Raw genomic sequence first — 27,603 nt, 5'->3', positions numbered from 1 at the left:
CTAATCATGAGAAAACATCAGACAAACAGAAACTGAGAGACATTCTACAAAATGCCTGAATTGTACTCTTCCAAAGTGTCAAGGTCATGAAAGACAAGGAAAGATAGGAACTGTTAAAGATTGGAGGAGATCCTGAAACAAACAAACAAAAAAAGATCTCAGTGGAAAAATTGGTGAAATTTGAATTAGGTTTAACGGTGTTGTGCCAGGGGAAAAGGAAGGTCTAGTGTGGATCAGCTGAGCATCTGCAAAGAGTCAATGGATAGTGCATGGCCTGTGCTGGGGATCAGAGGTAGCATCTCCCTGCCTAGGGCCATTGGCCACCCCTACCTGGACCTTGCCTGCAGACACTCTGTAGGGAGCTGCCTTCCCCAGATGTGGGACTGACCCTCCCATCCCACCTTTGCTCCATCAGCTGCGTCACATTTTCCACTGAAACACACAAGGCTCTGGATGTGGGACATCAGCCACACGGTGCTCACTCTCAGCAGGAGGATGGTGAGCTGTCTCAGGGGCAGCAAGTCTGGAATCTGCTGCTTCTGTGACCCACCTGCCCCTCTCCTGAGGCCCTGGTGACCATTAATGAGTATTTCACTTTATTTTCACTGCAGCCCTGTCAGCTAGATGACAATGGTTATCATTAGGCACATTTGACAGTAGAAGCAGCCGAAGTGCAACGATGCTAGGTCATTTGCCCCAAGGTCACACTGCTAGCAAATGGAAGGACAGGGAACTATGTAAGCCAAGGTCAGCTGGCTCCAAAGTGTCCACACTCTGCAATAGTGAATCCCATACAGGGCCAGTTCCCAGTATACGACATTTCTATTTTCTATTGTCTTCAAAGCACTCAGGCTGAGAGGTGACAACATTTCATGTACGTAAACAGAACTTTTGCATACTTCAGTGCACATCCAGGGCAATCTACATGGCCCTCCCTCTTGTGACAGAGAGGAAAACTCAAACTCACCCTCCCCACCTCCTTCTTGGACCTTGGAAACCAGGTGTACATCAGGTCCCCCAGTGACAGACCAACTCAGGACTGTTGATCTGTGGTCACCTCAGGCCCCGGTCCCTGGGACCATACCTCTGATTCCTCTTGCTGCCAATCGTTTGCTGAGCAGCAGAAGCCACCCATGGCTGGATTACAGGGACTGCCAGAGGACACTTCAAAGTCCCCAATTACTGGCATGTCCCAGGCTCCTCACATCATTAATCCAGTGATGGCTAATTACTACATCCAAGAGACAGCCCTTATCTGCTTTCCACGGGAACTTCAAATAATACGCAACACAGGCATGCCAGTGCCATGCCCCCAGCAGGTTTCCAATCATCATTCTTCCCAGACTGTCAATCACTGGCCCACACAGTTTCCAAAAGTGACTTATGGAGAGGCCAAACACTGACCATTCCTGAAGGACATAGGTTATGGCTCCCACTCCAGAAACCAACCCACTGTCCCTTATAAATGTTCATAAAAACTTTATTCATAATAGATCCAAACTATCCAACAACAGGAGACTATATAAACAACCTGTGGTATATCCATACAATGAAATACTGTTCCGCAATAAAATGGAACCAAAAGCCTGATACACGCAACATCATAGAGGAATCTCAAAATCAATATGCTGAGTAAAAGAAGCCAGAAAGAAAAGAGTACATATTGTATGGTTCCATTTAAATGAAGTTCTAGAACAAACAAAGCTAATCCATAGTGATAGAAGTCAGAATAATGCTTACCACTGAATGGGGAGGATTGGCTGAGAAGAGGCCATAACTGAACTTTCTGGAGTGATGGAAATATCTTGGTCAGGGTGAAAGTACATGGGCCTATACATTTATGAAAACTCAACACACTACATACCTAATACGGGAACATTTTAATGTATGTAAATTATACTCCAAATTTAAAAAATAGAAATATGTGGGAATATATATTTTGGGTCAATTTGTACCAACAAGATAGTTACCTGTATGCATGTCTATGTAAAATCTGTAGGGTACCAACTCTTGGGAAACACCTGCTGGTAACCCAATGGAGATGGAATCGTGGGAAAAGATTAGCAAACCGTCCTCACTGCTCTACACTATCGCATCCCTCCTTCTCGGAGTGAAAAAGATTTTTCTTGCATACTAACCAAATTAGTCATGGGGAACTGTGCACTTTAAAGAGTCCATGAAGTGGGGCACCTGGGTGGCTCAGTCGGTTAAGTATCCAACTTCGGCTCAAGTCATGATCTCATGGTTCAGTTCATGGGTCAGAGCCCTGTGTTGGCCTCTGCGCTGACAGCTCTGAGCCTGGAGCCTGCTTCAGATTCTGTGTCTCCCTCTCTCTTTGCCCCTCCCCCACTCATTCTCTCTCTCTCTCTCTCTCTCTCTCTCTCTCTCTCTCTCTCTCTCTCTCAAAAATAAACATTAAAAAATTAAATATTCCATGAAGTGAAATGACCTCTTGGTGACTGTGGGAGACTTTCTGACATCATTCACTCAGCATATATTTATGGCACTAATCCTGGTCCAGGCATTGTTGTAGCCCTGAGGAGAGAAAAAACTGATCCATCCTCTCTACTCCTGCAGTTGTCACTACTCTGTCCCCAACACCCTCAAGTGAAACTTCAGGCAGGGAGAGGACAACAGGAAGATCCCCATGGGTGCAAAGGTTAGAGAAGCAGAATCTGTGAAAGCATCAATATGCTCAGGAGAAATAGACCTATGCTCCTTCAAAAAGGTGTGAGTTGGTATTGTTCTGAGATAAATCCTGTATTCTACATTTTGTTTTGCTTGTTAACTTTTCTTTTATTGAGGTATAATATACTCAGTAAAGTGTATAATATGCTCAAGTATTAAGTGTACAGTTTGATGAGTTTTGACAACTCACTCAAACCAAGATATAGAATATTCCCCAGAAGTCTCCCTCATGACACTTTTGGTCCACACACTGCCTCCCACCAAGGTAACTGCTGACCTTCTTTCTGTCACTGTAGACTAGATGCATCTGTTCTAGACTTTCGGGTAATCACACAGTACACAGTATTGCATATGGAGTCACAGAGGCATATGGAATCCATACATCTGTAGTTATATGGAGTATTTTGTGTCTGGTTTCTTTCACTCAGCATAATGCTTTTGACATTCATCCATGTTGTATCAGTTAGTATTTTTTCTTTTCATTGCTGAGTAATATTCCATCCTATGAATGTATCAAAATTTGTCTACCCATTCACAAGTTATTGGAAATTTAGACTGCTTCCTGTTTTTCCCTATTGTGAATGAATTATCAGATTTACTAGATTCACTATAACTCCATCCTTGATTTCTTTCTTGTGGTCAAGGAAGGAAAACAAGAAGCCTAAAGTCACTGAAAGTGAAAGAAAGTGCAACTTGGAAAGGAGTGTGGTTGTGAAGCTAGCTTTGGTCTTTGTGGCCTATACAGGGGACCTAGCAAAAAAAATAAACAGATAAGCAAGGTTTAACCAGTTTGGTTATTTTTGGTGTTTTTTAACCAACTTCAGGAAAGCAGGGTGGAGACTTTCCAGAATAGGCTCCCTAAATAATGTACCAAAGTGAAGGGATTTCTTTACCCCCACAGAGCAGGGCTTCTCTGTGATTTGTTATTGCATGGGCTGGACAGGAGGAGATCTTAAGCCCAGTTTCTTGTTTAGCTGATGAGAATAGAAAGTGTTAGAAAATAGCAAAGAGGCCAAGGATGTGGGTATGAGTACTCCAGATCCCAATCAGGGAATGACCGTGTCCAGTCTTTCCCAGGGCTTATGAGGCATAGCTCATGGGGGTGGCAATGAGGAGGAGAGAAAACACTTGGAGTACCTCACCCTACATAATTGGCCACAAGTGAGCATCATGTCCACATTCTGCTATGATAAATATGTCACCTCTGTTGTACATATTGTGAAAACTTCACGTGACAGCCCTGTTTCCCATGGCCCAGGAAACACGTAAGTCCCCCAAAGAAGAACTGTGATCTGCTGAGCACCTAGAAGGGTAATGGAACAGACATACCCCTGAATGTTGGTATTTCACATGGGCAGAACAAGCTAGGGAAATGATAGGCAGAAAAAACTTTCCAACACATGAACTATTTAATTTATTCTCCCACTAAATCCTAATATATATATATATATATATATATATATATATATATATATATGGATTATTATTGCCATTTTACTGATCCAGGTATAGAGAGTTTAGATTATATGCCTGAATCTTTATGAATTCTGTGATTGAGCCAAGTTTACAATCCAGACTTTTTGGCCCCAACACCTTGTCTTTGATCCTACTATAACATCTATAAGTGTGGTAGGGATACCTGAAGATGTTCACTAGAGGCATCAAATCTGAGTTGTTCCCCAACATCCTCGCAAATGATAGCTGTGATCAAGTGACAGCAAGTGATAGCTGAAACAGGTAAAGTGTGGTATCACAGATTTCCCATTTTTTCTTAGTATTTCTATCAAGTTTTGGTTTGTATGTTTTGAGAGCATTATATGTGTATTAAGTGCATATGGTTTTAGAATTAAGCCTTTTTAAAGTGATTTGAACTTTTTTATCATTATGAAGTTATTCCTTTAATATTTTGACTTTAATGTCTATATTGTCTACTGTTAATATAACTACACCATCCTTAGACTTTCAACATTTCTTCTTTTTATTTAAAGGCTATCATTTCTTTTCATTTTATTATTTTTTTAAATTTTTATTTAGGGCGCCTGGGTGGCTTAGTCGGTTCAGCGTCCAACTTCAGCTTAGGTCATGATCTCACCATTCCTGAGGTCGAGCCCCGCATCAGGCTCTATGCTGACAGCTCAGAACCTGGAGTCTATTTCAGATTCTCTGTCTCTCTGTCTCTGCCCCTCCCTCACCCATGCTCTGTCTCTCTCTCTTAAAAGTAAATAAACATTTATCTCTCAAAAAAATAAACATTAAAAAATCTAAAAATTTTTATTTAAATTCTAGTTAGTCAACATATAGTGTAATATTGGTTTCAGGAGTAGAATTCAGTGATTCATCACTTACATATAACACCCAATGTTCGTCATAACGAGTGCCTTCCTTAATACTCATCACCCATTTAGCCCATCCCTTACCCACCTTCCTCCATCAACCCTCAGTTTGTTCTCTATAGTTAAGAGTGTCTTATGGTTTGTTTCCCTCTCTCTCTTTTTTCCCCTTCCCATATGTTCATCTGTTTTGTTTCCTAAATTTCACATGTGAGTGAAATCATATGGTATTATTTCACTTAGCATAATACAGTCTAGCTCCATTCTTGTCTTCCAAAAGGCAAGATTTCATTCTTTTTGATAGCTGAGTCATATTCCATTGTATATATATACACCACATCTTCTTTATCCATTATTAGTCAATGAACACTTGGGCTCTTTCCATAGTTTGGCTACTGTTGATAATGCTGCTATAAACATTGGGATACATGTACCCCTTTGAATCAGTATTTTTGTCTCCTTTGGGTAAATACCTAGTAGTGCAATTGCTGGATTACAGGATAGTTCTATTTATAACTTTTGAGGAACCTCCACACTGTTTTCCAGAGGGGCTGCACCAGTTTGCATTCCCACCAACAGTACATGAGGGTTCCTTTTTCTCCACACCCTCGTCAACACGTGTTGTTTCTTGAGTTTTTTATTTTAGTCATTCTGACACATGTGAAATGATATCTCATTGTGGTTTTGATTTGCATTTCCCTGATGATGAGTGATGTTGAGCATGTTTTCATGTGTCTGTCAGCCATCTGGATGTCTCCTTTGGAGACAGATGTGCACACAGAGAGATGCCTAGTCAATCAGCACTGTTAAGAAATAGGCCCATATAGACATTCAGGAGACAATATGAATATATAAGTGGACAGAGGACACACAAACTATGTAGAAATAACACCTATCTTATGTGCTTTCAAGTTCAGAACCAAGAAACACAGGAAACAGACAGGCAGAGATGGATCTGTTTATTACTGTTAAAAGCTGGGAGATAATTTACTCATAATAGTGCATATTACTAAACTGAGAAAAATCAGTATTCCCTAAGCATGGCAGAAGGGAAGAATGGATAATAGATAAGTAGCTAGAAGCATTTGCCATACTAGAGCAGAAAATAAGCCCCAACAAATATCAAAGAATCAATTTAATAAAGATAATGTTCTTTGTACACAATTTGATATTACAAAACAAAAATGTAATTGAAATATACACATATTAAATAGTAAATAAAATTTGAAATAAACCATGTATCACTTAAGTTGTCATTATGTTAATGTGACAATATTTAGAATGAAATTCGAAGGCAATGGTAAATAATAAGCTTTGTGTGATGTAGCTAAAGAATTAGTTAAAGGGACATTTATAGTCTTAAATGTTTACATTGCAAAAGAACAAAAATTAATGACCTAGTGGTCCATTCTGAAGATGAGATACTGATAAAGGCAATTACATATCTATAGCATTTATAAGGTTTCACTCCCATTTTAAGTTCCTACGTGTACAGTAAGTGAAAACATCCCTAGTTTCCTTCCAGCACGAAATCTCACGTGTTTCCCAAGGGAAGAGGAATCACCAAAGTCTTTACACAAATTTTGCACTCATAGGGTTTTTCCCCAATGTGTATTATCCTGAGCCCTCAGACTGAAATCTTTTCCCTGTTGATTATACTCATAAGATTTTTTATCCAGTGTGCATCTTTGGGTGACTCCTAAGCGATGTGGGACAACCAGAGGTATTTTCAGCCTAACATCCATACAGTTTCTCCATTACAGAGTCTCTTTTGCTTTTTAAGGTAAGCATTTGTGTTGGACACTTTTCCACATTGATTTCATTCATAATGATTTGCTCTATTGTGAATTCTCATGTATGCCTTAATGGATATGCTTACACTAAAGGTCTTCCCACATTGAATACATCCAAAAGATTTCTCCTATTAATCTTAAAACCAAAACTTCAGTTGTTTTACCAGAAAAAGAGGAGTTTATTTGGGAATAGCAAACATTTGCAATCTGAGACAAGCAAGCTGCAGCAAAAATATGGGCTTTGTCTGGAGTACAAAGGAGAAGAATACTCTTTTACAGAGGAAAGGGGGAAGCTGGGAAGGATTTTTTAAAGTTTATTTATTTATTTTAAGAGAGATGGAGGGAGAGAGAGTGAAAGAGAGAAAGAGAATGAGTGGGAGAGGGGCAGAGAGATCAGAATAGAGAATGCCAAGCAGGCTCTCTGCTGTCAGCACAAAGCCGGACATAGGGCTTGATCCCATTAACCATGAGATCATGACCTGATCTGAAATCAAGAGTCAGACTCTTAACCAACTGAGCCAGCCAGGCACCCCTGGGAAGGCTTTTATAAACAAAAAGCCTATTGGAGTAAACTGGGAATTCCAAGTATAGTGGTTTCTCATTGGCTGAGCTATGACTGTCTTTCATTGGCTGGGCTATTGGTGGGGGAGGAAGAAAACTTCCTCCTGCTGGAATAGTAAAATGGAATTAGCTTGCAAGGTTACTCTCTTCCTGCTGGGTCTGCAATTGACAAGTGGCAGGGCATGAGAGCTTCCCCTGCTGGCCTCCCTAAGTCCATTCTAAATAAGGTTTCCTTTTATTAATTTTCATACTCTCCAGTGTGAGTTTTCACATGATTCCTAAGTGTAGGGAAATCCCTGATGGTTTTCCCAAATTCATTGCATTCATAGACCTTCAGCCTGGTATGTATTCTCTGGTACTGAGTAAAGAGTTAGCTCTTATGTTGAAAACTTCAAAAGAAATGGTATATTCATTGGGTTTCTCTTCAGAATACAGTCTCTCCTATTGATGAAGAGATGAGTGATGACTGCAGAAATTCTATTCATTGCTTTCAACCCATTCATTCCATCCCACTGGAATTCTGTCCTGCCATTATGTCTATGAAGGACATTATATTTTTGAATGACTTCCTGTGCGTGTATATGGCTCCTTCCTTAAGTTTTTTTCCAAGTTGAAAGGGTGATTCTTCTGCAATGAGGCATGCTTGTTATTTTCATACACAGATTTTATAATGGTTTAAGGCTTAATTATTTTATAAACACTCAATATCTGAGTCAAGTTAATGGAAACACATACATGAATTTTCAGTGGAAATGTGTTTTGAGCTAAGTTTATAATATTCATAGGCCCTTTCCTGCTTTCTCCTGAGTGAATTCCACTTGCTTAGATGCCTTTCCCAGTTTTTAGATGGTGCATTAGTTTCCTGTTGCCTCTTCCACAAATTACCACAAACTTAGTGGCTTAAAACAACACAAATGTATTACCTTACAGTTGTGGAGGTCAGAAGTCTGAAATCGATTTTGCCAGACTAAAGTCAAGGTGTTGGCAGTGCTTGTTCTTTCTGGAGGCTCTGAGGAAAGAACCTGCTTTCTTACCTTTTTCAGCTTGTAGTGGCTGCCTGTATTTCTTGGTTTGTGGGCCCCTCCTCCATCTTCAACGTCTGCTTCTGTCATCACATCACCTTCGCCTCTTCTGTAGTCACCTCAGCTTCCCTCATATACAGACATTGGTTATTTCATTTAGGGCCCACCTGAATAATTTAGTATACTCTCTCCACCTCAAGATTCTTAACTGAATCACATCTGCAAAGTCCTTTTTTGCCATATAAGGCAACATTCACAGGCTCTAGGGATTCACACCTGAATGCCTTTGGGGAAGCCTACCACACATGAATTTTTCTAATTCAGAGCCTTTCCAGTATTCTCTTAATGTAAAGGACAAAGAATCACCCCATGTGACTCGTATAATGCTCGGGTCATTGCATGGTTGATGCCCAAATATGCCCTGCTAAGAGATTGACCCTGGGTGCTTAAGTAGAACCTCAGTCTGAAACAAACTTGACAAATATTTAAAATATGGAGAAAGAAATGCCAGAATGAAGATTTAAAAAGTCAGTGTGGGGTCAAGGGGTACAAACTTCCAGTTATAAAATAAATAAGTCATGGGGATGTAATATACCAAAAAAAAAAAAAAAGTCAGTATGGCTAATATAGATTTCTTCCAAATTCAAAATACAGACCCTAAATGGGGAAACATGCAATTATGAGAAAAGACAGATTTTTAGAGCCTGGGCTGTATAGGCATATTGGCAATTACAGGGATAAGGTGTAGACGTTTTAGGTGATTTACTAACAATGATTCTATGACAATTGTGATGGATGTTAACAAAAAGAAGTTATCAGAAATCCCCAGTGGGGAAAGGGAAGGGAAACAAAAATAATATAAAAACAGGGAGGGGGACAAAACAAAAGAGACTCATAAATATGGAGAACAAACTGAGGGTTGCTGGAGGGATTGTGGGAGGGGGGATGGGCTAAATGAGTAAGGGGCATTAAGGAATCTACTCCTGAAATCATTGCTTCACTATATACTAACTAATTTGGATGTAAATTTTAAAAAATAAAAAATAAAGTTAAAAAAAAAGAAATCTCCAGTGGGGAGAAGTTGATTAAGAGCCCATATGAAAATGTTAAACTTAAAGAACATAAATAGGTCTCTCACTGAAATTAGGTTTGTATGGTTGATGTCCTGCTCATGAGAAAGAGTACATGATGTGGGACAATTGCACAGAGGATAAGAAGAGCTTCCATGAAACCGCCAACCTTTGCACTCTCAGGGGTTCTAGAGACAAGCAAATATGCCTGTAAACGTGGCAAATGAGCAAACCAAATTTCTCACCAATCCAATATGTCTTTCTTTTTTTCTTTTTTTTTTTAATGTTTGTTTACTTTTGAGAGAGGAAGCATGGGGGAGGGGCAGAGAGAGGGGGCGACAGAGGATCTGAAGTGGGCTCTGCACTGACAGCAGAGAGCCCAGTGTGGGGCTTGAACTCACAAGCCATGAGATCATGACCTGAACTGAAGTCAGATGCTCAACCGACTGAGCCACCCAGGCGCCCCCAATATAAGTCTTTCAAAAGGATCCCAAACTCAAATATCCATTCTGTGCCCCCAATATACTGTGAGGGTCTCTGATACCTGAAACTCATGCCCAAACTTAGATACACATTTAAGGAACCCCAAGCCTTTTAACCATGGAGGAAACGAAAAGTCAGTGAAAAGTACAGGTCTTCATCTCGTAGGGAAGTCATTAGACAACAAGCCCCATGATAGCAAGGATCATTCTGTCCCATGTACTGGTGTTTTCCCAATCCTCAGCCCACACCCAGGAATGCAATAGGTGCTTAGGAAATACTTGCCCCATAAATGAGTAAGTAAAGGAATGATGCCATTTTTGCATACTATCATCAGATTGCTGTAGTTCTTCTATGTCACATCTCTGTATGGGGTCCTCTGAGTGAGGTCCAACAAATCCCACTCTTCCTCAGAGGAAGTCCATAGCCACATACCTGAAGGCCACTGATTCCAAAAAAACCACACAGATTCTGTCTCAGTGAGATACTGTTTCCTCTAATGTTCATAGGAAGATGAGTGAGGTGAAAGCCCTGTGGCATGGAGACCTGATTCAGAGGAAATTTAGATGGGTCTTCTACCCTAAGTCTCAGTGTCCACACTCACTCCCAAGGCAATGTATCCAGTCTCATAACTCTAATAGCACCTCTAAAACATGCCTTCACTTATATTTCCAATACTGGACTCAGTTCTTCCAGACTTACTCCTCTCTTTCTCCAAAATTGAGCACAATCCCCAAAACAATTTACACATGAGCAAAACACTCAACAACTGAAAAGTGATATCCCTGGTGAGAACATGAATTTCTTGAGACAAAGAATATTTATCTCCTCCTGTAGTGTCCACCACAGCACTCAGCAGAACGTGATCCACAGGGGAGGGCAGACAGCCTGGGTGAGGAGTTGAATGGGAGCATGTCTGTGTAGTCACTCCCTACCCACAAGTGGCCCAGAGACCTGGCAAAACATGATCAGGAATCCAGATAGCGTTGCTACCATGTGCTTCCAGAAACTCCTTGCCAGGCAAAGGAGAAATGTCTGCCTGGTGCCTACCTTTTGGAGAAAGATCAAATTCTTATTCACTTGTGACAAATTTGTCATCAATCCAGAAGTCATTATTTCCTCCCCTGAGTCTTTTTCAGGAAACAGGCAGGCTACTGAGACAGTAGAGCCAAGAGAATCCAGGCTTCTCACATTTCACAGTCACAAGCCTGGATGCTTCCACACACACTAATTTTGAGCTCTTCCTCTCTCCCTACACATTCACACACTGCTGTCATAAGAATTCAGGGTAGTCGTGTCTCACCCAGCATCAGTAAAGAGGACTCAATCTGGCTGTCCATGAGGAAGAGATTAACAGTTCCAAGTTTGAGAATGTAGCTGGCCAGGTCAACCTCATTCCTCCTTGATCCAGTGGTATCTGTAGTCTTGCTTCATCAACAACCATCAGCCAGCAGTAATACAACCTAAATCATCAGCTATACCACGACAGTGGACCAGACTACACATGGGAAAGTCTTTTATTTATTTTTATTTTTTATTTAAATTCAAGTGAGTTAGCATATAATGCAGTATTGGCTTCAGGAGTAGAATTCGGTGATTCATCAGTTACATACAGCATCCAGTGCTCATCCCAGCAAGTGCCCTCCTTAATGCCCATCACCCATTTAGCCCATCCCTCCACCCACCTCCCCTCCAGCAACCCTCAGTTTGTTCTTTATATTTAAGAGTTTTTTATGGTTTGCCTCCCTCTCTGTTTCTATCTTATTTGGGAAAGACTTGTAAAATGTAAAGTGCTCTACTATATTCATATTGATTATTTTAAAGTGCTATTTCCTGAAGACTCACTATGTGCTAGAGATCATCCTGAGAACTTTACCTGCATTTGTCCATTCAATTCTTATAATTCTGCCAAGTACATATTCTTTCCCCCACTTAATGGCTGAGAAAACATGGACACAGACGATTATTAACCTAAAACAGACAGGATTATTAACATGCCCAGTGGGAAATAGTCTGAGTCAGGATTTGAATGCAGGTCTGTCTGTCTCCAAAGCCTAAATTCTCCCAAGCACTACGTCTATAGAAAGAAACTTAAAGTTTTGGAATTATCGGGGATGTTGTTATTCCTTAATATACCTAGGAGATGGTCATACAATGTTGCTAATTCATGTGTAGTGTGTGAACCAAGCACATGACCTGGGAACATGTTAGAAATGAAGAATCTTGAGTCCTAACACAGACCTCCTGAATAAAAATGACCATGATCCTGGGGCACCTGGGCGGCTCAGTCAGTTAAGCATCTTACTTCAGCTCAGGTCATGATCTCACGATTTGTGAGTTCGAGCCCTGTGTCAGGCTCTGTGCTGACAGCTCAGAGCCTGGAGCCTGCTTGGGATTCTGTCTCTCTCTGTCTCTCTCTCTCTCTTTCTCAAGAATAAATTAAAAAACATTTTAAAAAATGACCATGATCCTAAGAAAGATCCTCAGGGATTTCAGGTGCATGGTCAAATCAGAGAAGTGTTGGCTAGAATTTTGCTGTGCACCATAAAGCACTAGTCAATGAAATGTTCCATTCCACTCAAATGCAGCTCCTCCTGCTGGCAAAATACCTGTGTTTCAGGCCCCACTGCCTGCATTTAGGTGCTTATGTCTGGCTCACTCATTTATTAAGTTCATTCAGCTATTTATTCAGAGCTTGCTACATAGAGGCGCTGAGGATTCATCAGTGAATGATTACAAACCACAGCACATACAGAGAAGTTACATTCTACTGGTGAAGGGCAGAAATTAGACTAATAATAAATTATATATTGGGTGATATTAAATTCTGCTGGAAAAAAAAGCAGGCTGAAGGAGTGAGGTGTCAAAGACAAACACACATCCAAGAGTATTAGTATTGAGAGGAAGGACTGGTTCTGAGACAGTTAAGATAAATAAATGTTTCTCTGAGCAGAAAGGTACATAACCATTTCACAGAGCACTATAAATTGAGACCTGGTTTGCTCAAAAAATTGTTACTGAATCCCCAAATCATTAGAAAGAATTAGAATATCATAGTTTTACAAAATCTCAGGAGAGATTTTTGATGTTGATATACTTCAACTTACCCTAACCAGGAGGTGCTGGAACCAAATAGTTCTTGGCCCTTTCCATCTGCAGAGGGCAGAACTTGAATCTTCTTCCAAGATGGAGGGAGGCAGGACAATATGTGTTTAAAGAGTCATCATGCCAAAAATAGCTTCTACTGTTATTCCTCTCCTCATACTCATAATCTAGTATAATCAAGAGAAAAACATCAGACATACCCAGACTGGGGGACATTCTACAGGATACCTGGCCAGTACTCCTCAAGACTGCCAAGGTCACAAAAAACAAGGAGGGAGTGAGAGACTGTCACAGACCAGAGGAGACTGAGGAGACATGACAACTAAATGCAGTATGGTACCTGGACTGGATTCTAGAACAGAAAAAGGACATTAATGGGAAAAACTGGTGAGATCCAAATAAAGTGTAGAGTTTCATTAATAGCAATGTGTCACTATTTCTTCATTTTCAAAAAATATACCATGGAAATGTAAGATCTTGAATAATGGAGGAAATTGAGCAAGGGTTATACAGAAACTCTTCCTACTATCTTTGCACCTTTTTTGTAAATCTAAAATGATTCCAAATTAAAGGTTTGTTTTTTTAAAAAACAATTCAGCTCAAATACTGGCAAAAGGTTGATACCTATTGAAGCTGGATGGTAAGTACAAGGTGGAGTCATTGTACTATTTTCTCCACGATCATAAAAATATTTTAAATGTTTATTTATTTATTTTGAGGGTGGGGCAGAGAGAGGGGAGGCAGAGAGAGAGAGTATCCCAAGCAGGCTCTATGCTCAGTATGGAGCCCGATGCGGGGCTCAATCCCACGACTGCAAAACCACGACCTGAGCAGATATCAAGAGTCGGACACTCAACCGACTGAGCCACCCAGGCGCTCCAACCATAAAATATATTTTAAAGAACAATGAGCTCATTCTGATTCTTTGAAAAATTTAATAAGGTAAACATGTACCAAAGCTAATTAGGAAAAAAAAAGGAGAGAAAAGGCATCCTGAAAATAGAATGAAAAGGGAGAAATAACTACAGATAACACTTACTTTAAAACGTTTATAGAATATTGTAAACAATTACCCATTAACTCAAGACCTAGTTGGTATCACCTGAATCTGCATATCAATCTTAGCATCACTAAAGATCAGATGATAGACGTTATGTCTGTCAACAAGAATACATGGCAATGGGAAGCACACAACACTACCTATGAAGAATGACCACACAAAAAAAAATTGAACCTAAATTTAATCCAGCATCCAGATATAGGTCACATTTACATGAAATACGAATAATGGGAAATCAAATTAGATGACTTCATGATGGGGGCACCTGGGTGGCTCAGTCGGTTAAACGTCCAACTTCGGCTCAGGTCATGATCTTCCGGTTCGTGGGTTTGACCCCTGTGTCAGGGTCTGTGCTGTCAGCTCAGAACCTGGAGCCTGCATCGGATTCTGTGTCTACCTCTCTCTCTTCCCCTCCCCAACTCATGCTCTATCTCTGTCTCTCAAAAAATAAATAAATGTTAAAAAACAAAGAAGACTCCATGATGAAAAAAAGCCAATTGAATCCAGGTTGTGGAACATTCTACAGAGCCAATGACCAGAATTCTCCACCAAATCAATTTCATTTTAAAAAGAGAGGAAAAAACTAAATAAAATAAAATAAAATAAAATAAAATAAAATAAAATAAATAAAAAGGGAGGAAACTGTTACGACTGGAAACCGATACAAGGTGTGGACTTTTTTTCTATATCCCTGCTTGCTTTCCCCTGGATTATTTCAAAGCAAATTCCAGACACCATGTTTATTTAATGTTACTCCCCCAAATAAGGATGTCTTTGAAAATAATGACTATAATATCATTATCACACTTAAAAATTTTACAATTCCAGCTTAACAGCAAATATCCAGTGTTCAAATCTCCCCAAGTGTATCATAGTTTTTTTAAATGTTCATCCATTTTTGAGAGACAGAAAGAGAGAGAGAGTGCATGCATGCACAAGTGGGGGAGGGGCAGAAAGAGAGGGAGGCACAGAATCTGAAGTGGGCTCTGTGCAGACAGCCCTATGCAGGGCTCAAAATCATGAACCGCGAGATTCTGACTTGAGCCAAACTCTTAGACACTTAACTGAGCTACCCAGGTGTTCCATGTATCACACATTTTTAAATGAATTGTTTGAATCATGATACAGATAAGGCTCTCACATTCTGGTTGGTTGATAGCTTTCTTAAATTTCTTAATCTATAGTACTTATCCACCTCTTTTATCTCTCCTTGCATGTATTTGTTGATGAGAAGAGATAGTCTTGAAGAAGTTCAAAATTAATGTACTTGGAATGAATTTCCAAATGCATCCCATGGTGTTAGTTCACATGTTCCTCTGTTTTCTACATTTCTGGTAAATTGGTGGTTAGATCTATTGATAAGATTCTGATTCAACTTTTTGTCACAAATGCTTCAGAGGTGGTGTGACCAATGTGCTTTCATCAGGTTGGGATGTTAGATTGTCATTTTTTGTGATTTTATCAGTAACTGGTGGTTATTGCCTAGTTACACTAACTCAAAATGGTTCGCAAAGTAATGATTTTCTGTCACCCTTCTTCACTCTTGGAAAAACACCTTCATTAAGAAAACTCTTCTCTCATCAATTATTCTGTTATCTTTGATAAAAAAAAATCATACAAGAACAGCAGAATAAATGTTTGATTCTTCCCCTTTATTTAAGCAAGTTTTAAATTAATGAAGTGGTTTATGAGCATCTCCAAATGTGACCTAAGAGTTGTTTTTGTATCAATATGAACTCTTGGATTTAAACATATTCAATGTGCTTCAAACCATTGCAGTTATCCCTAATGATGTTCAAATTGTCCCATCTTTCACCAGTGGAAGCTTCTTCATTTGGTTTCTGAGTTCTTTTGACATGACTATAGTAGCTTTTGAAAACTTGCTGGCTAGCTGGAATAACAAGATGGTCTGATATCATCTCACACACTTCTTTCTACAGTCCTAAAATCACTCATTTTGCAAAGGATCCCTGATTGCTTTTAGTGGGCAATGATATATATATAGGCTCCCCTCTGGACACTAGGAATTCTCAATGCCACTGCACTGACTATTGCTTCTAAGTCTTTTCCACATGTTTCTCCCTTATGACTTTGATTTTTTTTAGTTTGTTGAGACTTGTTTTGTGGCCTCACATGTTATCTATTCTGGAGAATGTTCCAAGTGCACTTGAAAACAATGTGTCTTCTGCTGTTTTAGGATGGAATGTTCTGAATATATCTATTAGATCCATCTGGTCCAGTGCGTCATTCAAAGCCACTGTTTCCTTTTTCATTTTCTGTTTGGAGTATCTGTCCATTGACGTAAGTGGGGTGTTAAAGTCTCCTATTATTTTTGTATTACTATAAGTTAGTTCTTTTATGTTTGTTATTAACTGTTTTATGTATTTGGGTCCTCCCATGTTGGATGCATAAATCTTTACAAGTGTTATATCTTCTTGTTGGATTGTCCCCTTTATTACTATATAGTGTCCTTCTTTGTCTCTTGTAAAGTCTTTGTTTTAAAGTCTATTTTGTCTGAGATAAGTATTGCAACCCCAGCTTTCTTTTAACATCCATTTACATGATAGATATCTCTCCGTCCCCTCACGTTCAATCTGCAGATGTCTTTCAGTCTGAAATGAGTCTCTTGTGGGCTGCACATAGATGGGTCTTGCTTTTTTCATCCATTCAGTCATTCTATGTGTTTTGATAGTTCTCAAAGCCTAAAATGTATACTCTCTCATCCTTTTACAGAGAAAGGGCCATAGAGAATTGTTCAGAATATATAAATCCATACATTAAATATTTAGCTTCATTATTAACATTCTATATAGTACTTAACTAAATTATGCCCATTATCTATTAGAACCCAGTTATAAAGATATATTGATAATTCAGTTTGATAAGCATGAATTCAGCAGAGTAATTAATAGTTCAGTAAGCATATCTTTCTACTATGTATTATACCCAGTGGTCACTGCCCTATATGTCCATGATTCTAAATAACCCTTTTGTATTATCCATAAACAAATTTGCTTTCAAACGTTGTTTGGCAGTAATCTGAAATATTTTACTTTATAAAATCAAATGATTGCTATTTTTATGTTCTCACAAAAACTGATTTTTAAAAATCACTTAACAAAGTCAAATTTTCAAAGGAGTATATTGGCAGACTTTTTTTAAAAGCAAGTTTTGGATGGATTGCTAATTTTTTTTTTTTTGTAGCGCTTAGTTTCAAACATAACTAACAAAAACAGAAATAAAAATAACTTAAAGAAGTATTTGTGTATAACCATTACAGATGACAAAATACAAAAATGAAAGAAATTACAATTCATTTTTAAGACCACAAATTCAAATACTGTCTACAATTTATAATATACATTGCAAAACATCAGAAAGGAAGACAGAACACGTGAAGTCACATGGGGCATCTGGGTGGCTCAGTCGGTTGAGTGTCCAACTTCAGCTCAGGTCATGATCTCGCAGTTTTGTGAATTCGAGACCCACATCGGGCTCTGTGCACAGAGCCTGGAACCCACTTTGAGTTCTATGTCTCCCTCTCTCTCTGTCCCTCTCCCGCTCGCGCTCTCTCTCAAAATAAATAAACTTTAAAAAAAGAATATTAACAAACATTGTAAATTTAAACATAAATCTACAAAACTTTTAGAGGAAAACATGGGAAAAAATCATGGGAGTTTTGTCTTGTGAAGACATGACACTAAAACCATGATCCAAAAAAGAAAAAGCAATCAATAAATTGGACTTCAAAATTAAAACTTGTTGCTTTGTTTAAAAGAACAAAAAGAGGGGCATCTGGGTGGGTCAGTCAGTTAACCGTCAGACTTCGGCTCAGGTGGTGATCTCATGGTTTGTGAGTTTGAGCCCCGCATCAGGCTCCCTGGTGTCAGTGTAGAGCTGGCTTCAGATCCTCTGTCCCCCTCTCTCTGCTCAGCCATCAAAATTAAATTAAAGAAAAAATATCCTTTTAAAAAGGAACAAAAAGACTAGGAGAAAATCCTTGCAAACCAAATATATGACAGAAGACCTGTATCTAGCGTATACAAAGAACTCTCAAAACTCAACAGTTAAAAAACAAACAAACAAACAAACAAACAAACCAGTGCATTACTTACCTTGACTCTTAGCCTGTCAAGGACAGTATCTGGGACCCAGTGTCTACTCCTGTCTCCTGCGCCTGCTAACCCATAGCCACTATGTGTGAGTGCACTTCCATCCACGTTCACCAGGCTGGTGTCCAGAAAGGCAATGCCTGCTGGAAGCTCTATTGCCTGGAACACTGCATCCAGTCCGATGGCCAGATGTGAAGTGACAAGACCCCTGGGGGAGATGACTCCTTCAACACCTTCTTCAGTGAGACGGGTGCTGGCAAGCATGTGCCCAGGGCAGTGTTTGTAGACCTGTAACCCACAATCATTGATGAAGTTCTCACTGGCATCTACCGCCAGCTCTTCCACCCTGAGCAGCTCACCGCAGGCAAGGGAGATGCCGCCAATAACTATGCTTGAGGGTACTACACCACTGGCAAGGATCAGTGATCAAGGTAAATGATCATTGACCTTGTCTTGGACCAAATTCGGAAATTGGCCTACCAGTGCACAGGTCTTCAGGGCTTCTTGGTTTTTCCACAGCTTTGGAGGGGAAACTGGTTCCGGGTTCACATCCCTGCTCATGGAATATCTCTCCATCGATTATGGCAAGAAATCCAAGCTGGAGTTCTCCACTTACCCAGCCCCCCAGGTTTCCACTCCTGTGATTGAGCCCTACAACTCCATCCTCACTACCCATACCACCCTGGAGCCCTCTGATTGTGCCTTTATGGTAGACAATGAGGCCATCTATGACATCTGTTTTAGAAACCTCAGTATTGAACGTGCAACCTACACTAACCTTAACTGCCTTATTAGCCAGATTATGTCTTCCATCACTGCTTCCCTTAGATTTGATGGAGGCCTGAATGTTCATCTAACAGAATTCCAAACCAACCGGGTGCCCTATCCCCACATCCACTTCCCTCTGGCCACATATGCCCCTGTTATCTCTGTTGAGAAGTCTACCATGAACACCTGCATGCTTTGGGCCAGCCAATCAGGTGGTGAAATATGACGCTCCCCATGGTAAATATATGGCTTGCTGCCTGTTGCACCATGGCGACATGGTTCCCAAAGATGTCAGTGCTGCCATTGCCACTATCAAGACCAAGTGCAGCATCCAGTTTGTAGACTGGTGTCCCACTGGCTTCAAAGTTGGCATTGATTACCAGCCTCTCACTGTGGTACCTGGTGGAGACCTGGCCAAAGTACAGCGAGCTGTGTGCATGCTAAGCAACACCATAGCCATCACTGAGGCCTGCGCTCACCTGGACTACAAGTTTGACCTGATGTATGCCAAGCATGCCTTTGTTCACTGGTATGTGGGTAAGCGCATAGAGGAAGGAGAGTTTTCTGAGGCCCGTGAGGACATGGCTGCCCTTGAGAAGGATTATGAGGAGGTCGGTGTGGATTCTACTGAAGGAGAGGGTGAAGAGGAAGGAGAGGAATACTAATTACCATTCCTCTCAGTCCCAAAGCATGTCACACTCAGAACTTTAGCTTCAACATTAGCTGACAGTCATTAAACCTTTCTGGTTAGATTGTCTTCACTTTTAACTGTGATCATGTCTTACTTTTCCATGTGTACCTGTCAGATTTTTCCCTGATGTCTCAAAGTAAAGGTTTTTAAGAAAGGGGGAAAAAACCAATCCAATTAGAAAAGGATGAGCAAAGGACGTAAAAAGACATTTCACCAAAAAGGATATACAGATAACAAACAAGCATGTGACAATATGTTCCATATTACTGGCTATCAGAGAAATGCAAACTAAGGCCATGATGAGATATCAGCACACACCTAGCTGAATGATTAAATTTTAAAAAATAGTGACAACACCAGATGCTAGGGAGGATGCAGAGAAACTGGGTCGCTTATACATTGCTGGTGGGACTGTAAAATGATACAGCCACTCTGAAAAACAGTTTGGCAGTTTCTTATAAAATTAAACATGGATCCAGCAATTTTACTCTTGGGTGTTTATTCCAGAGACATGAAAATTTATGTCCACATAAAAAGCTGTCCCCTGATGTTTATAGTAACCAACCCAAATGTTCTACAACAGGTGAATGGTTAAACTATGGTCATTCACACCATGGAACACTACTCAGCAATAAAGAGGATTGAACTACTGATACAACAACTTGGATGAACCTCTAGGGACTTCTGGGTGAAAAAATCCATCCCAAAAGGTTACATACTGTATTATTCCATTGATATAATGTATAAATAAGCAAAGGGTATGAAGAGACATTTCATTAAAGATGACATACAGGGGGTGCCTGGGTGGTTCAGTCAGTTAAGCATCCGGCTTCAGCTCAGGTCATGATCTCACGATTTGTGAGTTCGAGCCCTGCGTCGGGCTCTGTGCTGACAGCTGACAGCCTGGAGCCTGCTTCGGATTCTGTGTCTCCCTCTCTCTCTCTCTGCTCCTCCCCTGCTCATGCTCTGTCTCTCTCTCTCAAAAATAAATAAACATTAAAAAAAAATTAAAGATGACATACAGGGTTGCCTGGGTGGCTCAGTTGGTTAAGTATCCAACTCTTGATTTTGGCTCAGGTCATGATCCCATGGTAGTGGGATTGAGTCCCACTCAGTGCAGAGCCTGCTTGGGATTCTCTCTGCCTCTCTCTCTCTCTCCCTCCCTCCCTCCCTGCCCCTCCCCCCCACACACACACACACTCCCTCTCTAAAAATTAAAAAAAATTATTTTTTTAAACTTTTATTTATTTTTGAGACAGAGAGAGACAGAGCATGAACGGGGGAGGGGCAGAGAGAGAGCAGACATGGAATCCGAAGCAGGCTCCAGGCTCTGAGCTGTCAGCGCAGAGCCCAACGCGGGGCTCGAACCCACAAACTGCGCGATCATGACCTGAGCCGAAGTCCTGACACTTAACCGACTGAGCCACCCAGGCGCCCCCAAAATAATTTTTTGGAGATGATATACATAGGTAAAATGCGCCCATAAAAATTTGTTCTATATCATTAGCCATTAGGGAAATAAAAACTAAGACCACAATGAGATATCACTACACATCTATTAGAACAGATTAAAAAAATAGTGACAACGCCAAATGCTAGTGAGGGTGAGGAGATATTGGATCTCTCATGCATTGCTGATGGGAATGTAAAATTGTACAGACACTCTAGGAAATGGTTTGACATTTTCTTAAAGAAATTCACGGAAACTTAAGTCCACACAAAACCTGTACACAATCGTTCATAGCAGCCTTGTTTGTACTAGCCAAAAATGTGCAACACCCTAAATGTCCAAGTGAGGACTATGCGAATGGTTAAATACACTGTGATACATCCACACCATGGAATACTACTCAGCAATAAAAGGAAGAAACTATTAATACCTGCAACTTAGATGGATCTCCAGAGTGTTGTGCTGAATGAGAAAAAAAAAAAAGAGTGCATCTCAAAAGGACACATACTGTATAATTCTAGTTATAAAACATGCTCAAAATGACAAACTTATAGGAATTATAAAGTATAGAAAATTATGACATGGAAAACAGAGTAGTGGCTGTGAGGAGTTAGGGATAGCGGGAAGAGGGGTAGGGGTGACTACAAAAGGGTAGCATGAGGCAGATCATTACAGTGAGAGGATATTTCTGCATTGCAGTAGAGGTTCATCGAATGTGCACCCATAATAAAAGAGCACAGAGCTACACACACACATTGGACTGACGTCAGATAGCTTCCTTTGTTTGACACTGTACTATAGTTATACACGATTTAACCACTATAGGAAACCGGGCAAAGTGTATACAGGAATTCCCTGTGCTATCTTTCCAAATCCTGGTGAAGCTGTAATTATTTTTAAACAAGAAAAAAAATTTTAATGAAACAAAAATATGCTCCTAGAGAAACAAAGACAGAGAGAAGTTTTTGCTAGGTGACCTGGCTGACAAGAACTAGTAAAAGACGTTTTAGAATTTTATTTTTTTAAATGTATTATTTTGAGGTCATGTTGTTAGGTACATCCAGGCACCGGATCACAACTTTCTGGCAAATTGTTCATGTTCTTTTGTATAGATGTACCTTAATTAATTAGACCCATCCACTATTCATGGACATTTGGCTTGTTTCCAGTATTTTGCTATACACACAACGCTGCCATGCGTGCTCCGGTAATACTTTGATACATAATGGTGTTAATATACCTGTAAGAGGAATTCCCACAAGCAGAATTCATAGATCAAAAAGTAAGTATACTTTAAACTGGTAAAAGATATTCCAGATGAAAAAGTTCTAGGGACAGATGGTGGTGATGGGTGCACAAAAATGTGAACGTACTTAATGCCGCTGAAGTAAACTTACAAATGGCTAAAAAAAAATGGTAAATTTTATAGTACGTGTGTTTCACCACAATAAAGAAAAGTAAAATTAAAAAAAAATTTTTTAATGTTTATTATTTGAGAAAGAGACAAGAGAGCAAGCAGGGGAGGGGCAGAGAGAGAGAGGGAGACACAGAATCGGAAGCAGGCTCCAGGCCCTGAGCTGTCAGCACAGGGCCCGATGTGGGGCTCGAACCCACAGACCGTGAGATCATGACCTGAGCCGAAGTCGGCTGCCTAACTGACTGAGCCACCCAGGGGCCCCAAGAAAGGTAAAATTTTTAAAAAGTACTTCTGTATTTACTCCCCAAGTATGTAACAGTACTAGCCTCCCCGCATACCTGTCAACCGCAGCCAACGTGGAGAGGAGCTTCTCAGATTCCTCTTCAGGGAAGGGCTCAGGGCCCAGCTGTGAGAAGCGGGGTTACTTGAGACTCAGTCTCCAGTTAGCTCCACTGGGCTTCACCTCAGCTCTCACACCAGGGTCCAGCTATCGTCAGGGCTGTCTCTAGGCAATGACCGAGCAATGAGGAGATTCAAAGGACTAGGTGGGACTCCCCTAACGGACAATCTTTGCTCTGGAGCTCCATGTGGAGAGCCACGTTGAACTCCATGTTTGTCAGGTTGGCATCATGGTCTGAACGTCCCTCGGCTCAATCCTGCTTTGCCCCTTTTTCTTTCACGGATGCCCTATAGACCTGGACTTCTAACCCCCATGTCAGTATCTGCTTCCTGAAGAACTTAAGCTGTGACACCAACAGTATATTACAAACCCTTCTGGTCTTTTCCACCCTGTAGATGAAAAACAGCGTTTCACATGTTTTATTTTGCATTTCTCTATTATGATCGAGCATGAACACATTTTCATGTATTCAAAAGTGATTTGCATATCTGTGAATTGTGTCTGTCTTGTTTCTTCTAAATTGTTGGGCTTTTGTATAGATTTGTAGTACTTTACGTATTAATTAACCAGCCATTGACTGCATCTGTTGCAAATGGTTTTGTTGTTGTTTTTTTTTTTTTTTTTTTTTTTTGCCATCTGCCATTTGGCCTCAGGGTTTTTAAGGTTAACCCTGCATACATTAATTTTACGATGGGTAAATTGTTACACAGCAATGGAAAACTAACACAGTTATCTACTATTCCCAATTTTTTCTACAACACACATATAGTTTAAACATGAGACAACCACAGTTTTTATAAAGAGTGCTTATCTTTTAGAAGTACACACTTCATCTAAGGATAAAACGGTATCATATCTGAGATTTGCTTCAATAAGTGAGAGAGGAAAATGGAATGGTATAAATGAGATGAGATTGCTGTATGTTGATAATTCTTGAAGCTAAATGATGGATTCATGGGGATTTATTACACTTTTCCTTACCTTTTTGTATATGTTTGAAAGATTCCATAATAAAAAACTTTTTAAAAGTTAGACTCATAGGGGCCCCTGGGTGGCTCAGATGGTTAAGCAGCCAACTTTGGCTCACGTCATGATCTCGTGGTTCGTGGGTTCGAGCCCCAGATCGGGCTCTGTGCTGACAGCTCAGAGCCTAGAGCCTGATTTGGATTCTGTGTCTCCCTCTCTCTCTGCCCCTCCCCCACTCCTGCTCTGTCTCTTTCTCTTGAAATTAAATAAACATTAAAAAATTAATAAAAAAATTAGACTCGTACATAGAGATTAGCCAAAAGCATGTTTATGGTTTCTGATACAGGAAAACTAAATAATTTAAATGTCTACACAGGGAACTGGTTAAATTAATCACTTTAGATATACAGTATATTTATATGTATTTTTAAAATTGCATAGAATAATGATGCTATTAACATTAGTCTATGGTCTGATAAGTCTATGTAAAATAAAATATTTCTAAGCAACAAAAAAATTTATGAATACAGTGTGTCAATATATTCTCTCATGACTTCCGATTTTTATGTTATGACTAGAAGGGACTTCACTCTAAGATAATAATAAAAAATGTTCTCCCATTTTTTCCTTCTAGCACACTGATGGTTCCATTTTTACATTTAAATCTTTAATCCACCTGGAATTTATTTTAGTGTAGGAAGTGAGGGAGAGTTCTAATTTTATTGTTTCCTGGTGAATGGCATGAAATATATCCTTCTGCTGATGAACTGGTATGCTTTTTCCTCGTGGGCAATACCCGTCACATAACTAACCTCATTTCCCTTTTTGCTATTGCTGTAGGAAGCTTAGAGACAAATTCACAGCTAAGCACGGAAGAGAATTTCATACCTACATCCCAATTTCCCCTGACGTTAATTTTCTACTTGCTTTATACTTTTTGTGAGCCTACCTTTATTTTTCAATTTTATGACATGTATTCTTAACGGGTTCCAAATACCCAGTGGAAAATAAAGGAGGCAGTGAAGCAAGAGTTTAGCTCTAATTCATCTGGGCCTCAGTCATTTCTTGCTCTTCTTAGGTAAGGGCAAGACAGAGATCTCTAAGTCAAAGCCGGGGGAGGCTTGTGGGCAGGAGGTTGGCTGGGAGGGAGAGAAAATACAAATGGAGATGACAGACAGTGTCGGCCTCATACCTCCCAGAAGCACCAGCCTGAAAACACCCGTATCCGTAAGCCAGGTGAGAGGTCACCAGTTGAAGCTTGGTAGGCCCACATACTTAGAGCTCCAACATACGTATTGGTGATTAACATGGTTGTATAGAGCTGACATGATTGAGGTTGGCAAACTTTTCCTATAAAAGGCCAGATAGTGGGGCGCCTGGGTGGTTCAGTCGGTTAAGCGCCCAGCTCCTCATTTCGGCTCAGGTCATGATCTCACCATTCATGAGATCGAGCCTCACGTCAGACTATATACGCTAACAGCGCAGAGCCTGCTTGGGATTCTTTCTCTTCCTCTCTCTCCCTCTCTCAAAATAAATAAATAAACATTAAAAAAAAATAAAAGGCCAGATAGTAAATACTTTAGGGTTTTCAGGCCACATGGTCTCTTTGGCAACTACTCTACCACTAGAAGCATGAAAGCATCCACAGACATGAGTATAGCTGTGTTCCAATAAAACTTTATTATTGGACACTGAAACTTGAATTTTATAGAATTTTCACATGTCACAAAATATTCTTTTTACTTTCTTCAAGCATTTAAAAAAGTGAAACCAGTGTTCTTAGACTGCAGGCTGTAGAAAAACATCAAAGGTCAGCAAACCAATGATGTAGAGCTTAGATGAGGAAGTTTGTTACTGGAAATATGTGTACAATTGTCAATACTTGGTTTACAATGCAGTGACATCCTTTAGATCAATACTTTTACTTTGAGAGATTTATCATGAGGAAATAATCATAGTATTATACAAAAATAGGAAAGCAAAGACTGTTATCCCATCCTGGGTGTTAACCACAGAAAAAACTGGACACATCCAAACATCCAATAACATAGGAGTGGCTCAAAAATCTGAGGCCATCCTGTTGGGCTCTGTGCTGACAGCTCAGAGCCTGGAACTTGCTTTGGATTCTGTGTCTCCCTCTCTCTCTGCCCCTCCCCCGCTCACGCCCATGCTCGCTCGCTCTCTCTCTATCAAAAATAAATAAATGTTAGAATTTTTTTTTTAATCTGAGGTCGTCTAAAACGTGGAATTCTATGTAGTCATGTCAATAATTATTGCTGAGTCTGGAAACAGAGAAAGCAAATACGGTCAAATATTAACATTTGGCGAGTCTAAATGCAGGCTATATGGGTGTTCACTGCCAGCTTTTCTGTAGGTTTGAAATGTAAAAATAAAGTTGGAAACATGTTTTTAAAAAGTAAAAAAACGTTTCTGTGAAATGTAACTTAATAGATTTGCAGAGACCCATCTCCAGCTCATCAGAACTCTGTGTTCTTTTGTGTTAAATAAAGATGATAAGTATAACACCCTTTTTTACCCCACAGGAATATATTGTAAATTAACTCAGTAATAGTTGTCTAACTACCTGGAGTCTGTTTCAATCACACCAAATGCAACTTTAACTATATGTAACAAGATTTAGAAAAAACAATTTTTTTTTAGCACGTTCCCTTGGCTCTTCCGCCCCGGACTAGAGGAATGGGCTGATCGTGGAGGAGGGACAGTGCTCCTGCCGCTTAGCCTGCAACACCTGCCCCTACCTGCACAACATCACCTGCAAGGTAACAAAACAAAGTATCCAAAGCTGAAAGAAGTGGATGATGTGCTTGGTGGAGCACCTGCCTGGGAGAATGTTGACTCCACTGCAGAGTCATGTCCTAAATGCGAACATCCTCTTGCCTATTTCAAGCAGCTTCTGCAGACTAGCCAATGACCACCTTCTATAAATGCTGCGATGCTCAGGGTGGACACCTCTGGAGGGGACCAAGGCCATACTGGCCCAGCTGTGTCAGTGTCTGCTTACCTTGTTCCCCAGGATGGATTCCCAGCCCAGAGTGTGAACCGTGAGTCCTGAGAGTCTTTGCTGGTGTGGCAGAAAGCTAACCCTTTTAGGGTAGCGGGCCAGGATGTCAGCAAATGTAGCTCATCTGCCAATCAGCGGATGAGTTCATTTATGTCCAGGGAGATGGGGGGGGGGGGGGGTAGGGTATCCATAACTAAGTGCACTCTGTTTAATGTCCTGCTCATTTATCTTTTACATGTATTGAGTAATTGACATTCTATAAAATTTCGTATTTTTTTAAAATCACATTTCTTTTACAATCATGTTTTAAGAACAAAGAAAACTTGCTTAGGTTTTGAGCATTTGAAAGAAAAACTTGCTTTTACACATGAAACCCACAAAGTATCTGAGAAGTCTTTCCTGGTAGGGGTGAGTGCTCTAGGCCCTATAGGCGGCAGTAGCATTTGAGGGATCTGGCATGTGGGTTCTCCTTCAGGCTCAGCCTGAACTTGCTGGGTTTGATGCTATTATTTGAAAATCGAACATAGAAAAATAAATTCATTAGCTTCAGCGCATACGAATGAATAAAAAGTTTACACATTTAAATAAAGACATTGGAACTATTTCTAACTACAGAGTAGCTGATCTCGAGCAGAGGACTTCAGCGACCCGCCACTTGACGCCTCTAC

General features: G+C 40.1%; 1 pseudogene; it reads left to right on the top strand.

Annotated features, from left to right (window-relative positions):
- The first annotated feature begins 18,305 nt into the window (after positions 1-18,305).
- On the top strand, positions 18,306-19,757 carry LOC106972694 (tubulin alpha chain-like; annotated as a pseudogene).
- The last annotated feature ends 7,846 nt before the right edge of the window (positions 19,758-27,603 follow it).

The sequence above is a fragment of the Acinonyx jubatus genome, chromosome X, assembly GCF_027475565.1.
Source record: "Acinonyx jubatus isolate Ajub_Pintada_27869175 chromosome X, VMU_Ajub_asm_v1.0, whole genome shotgun sequence".
In the NCBI taxonomy this organism is placed as follows: domain Eukaryota; kingdom Metazoa; phylum Chordata; class Mammalia; order Carnivora; family Felidae; genus Acinonyx; species Acinonyx jubatus.
The sequence above is the reverse complement of the archived record's forward strand: the minus strand, read 5'-3'. Positions and strand labels throughout refer to the sequence as shown.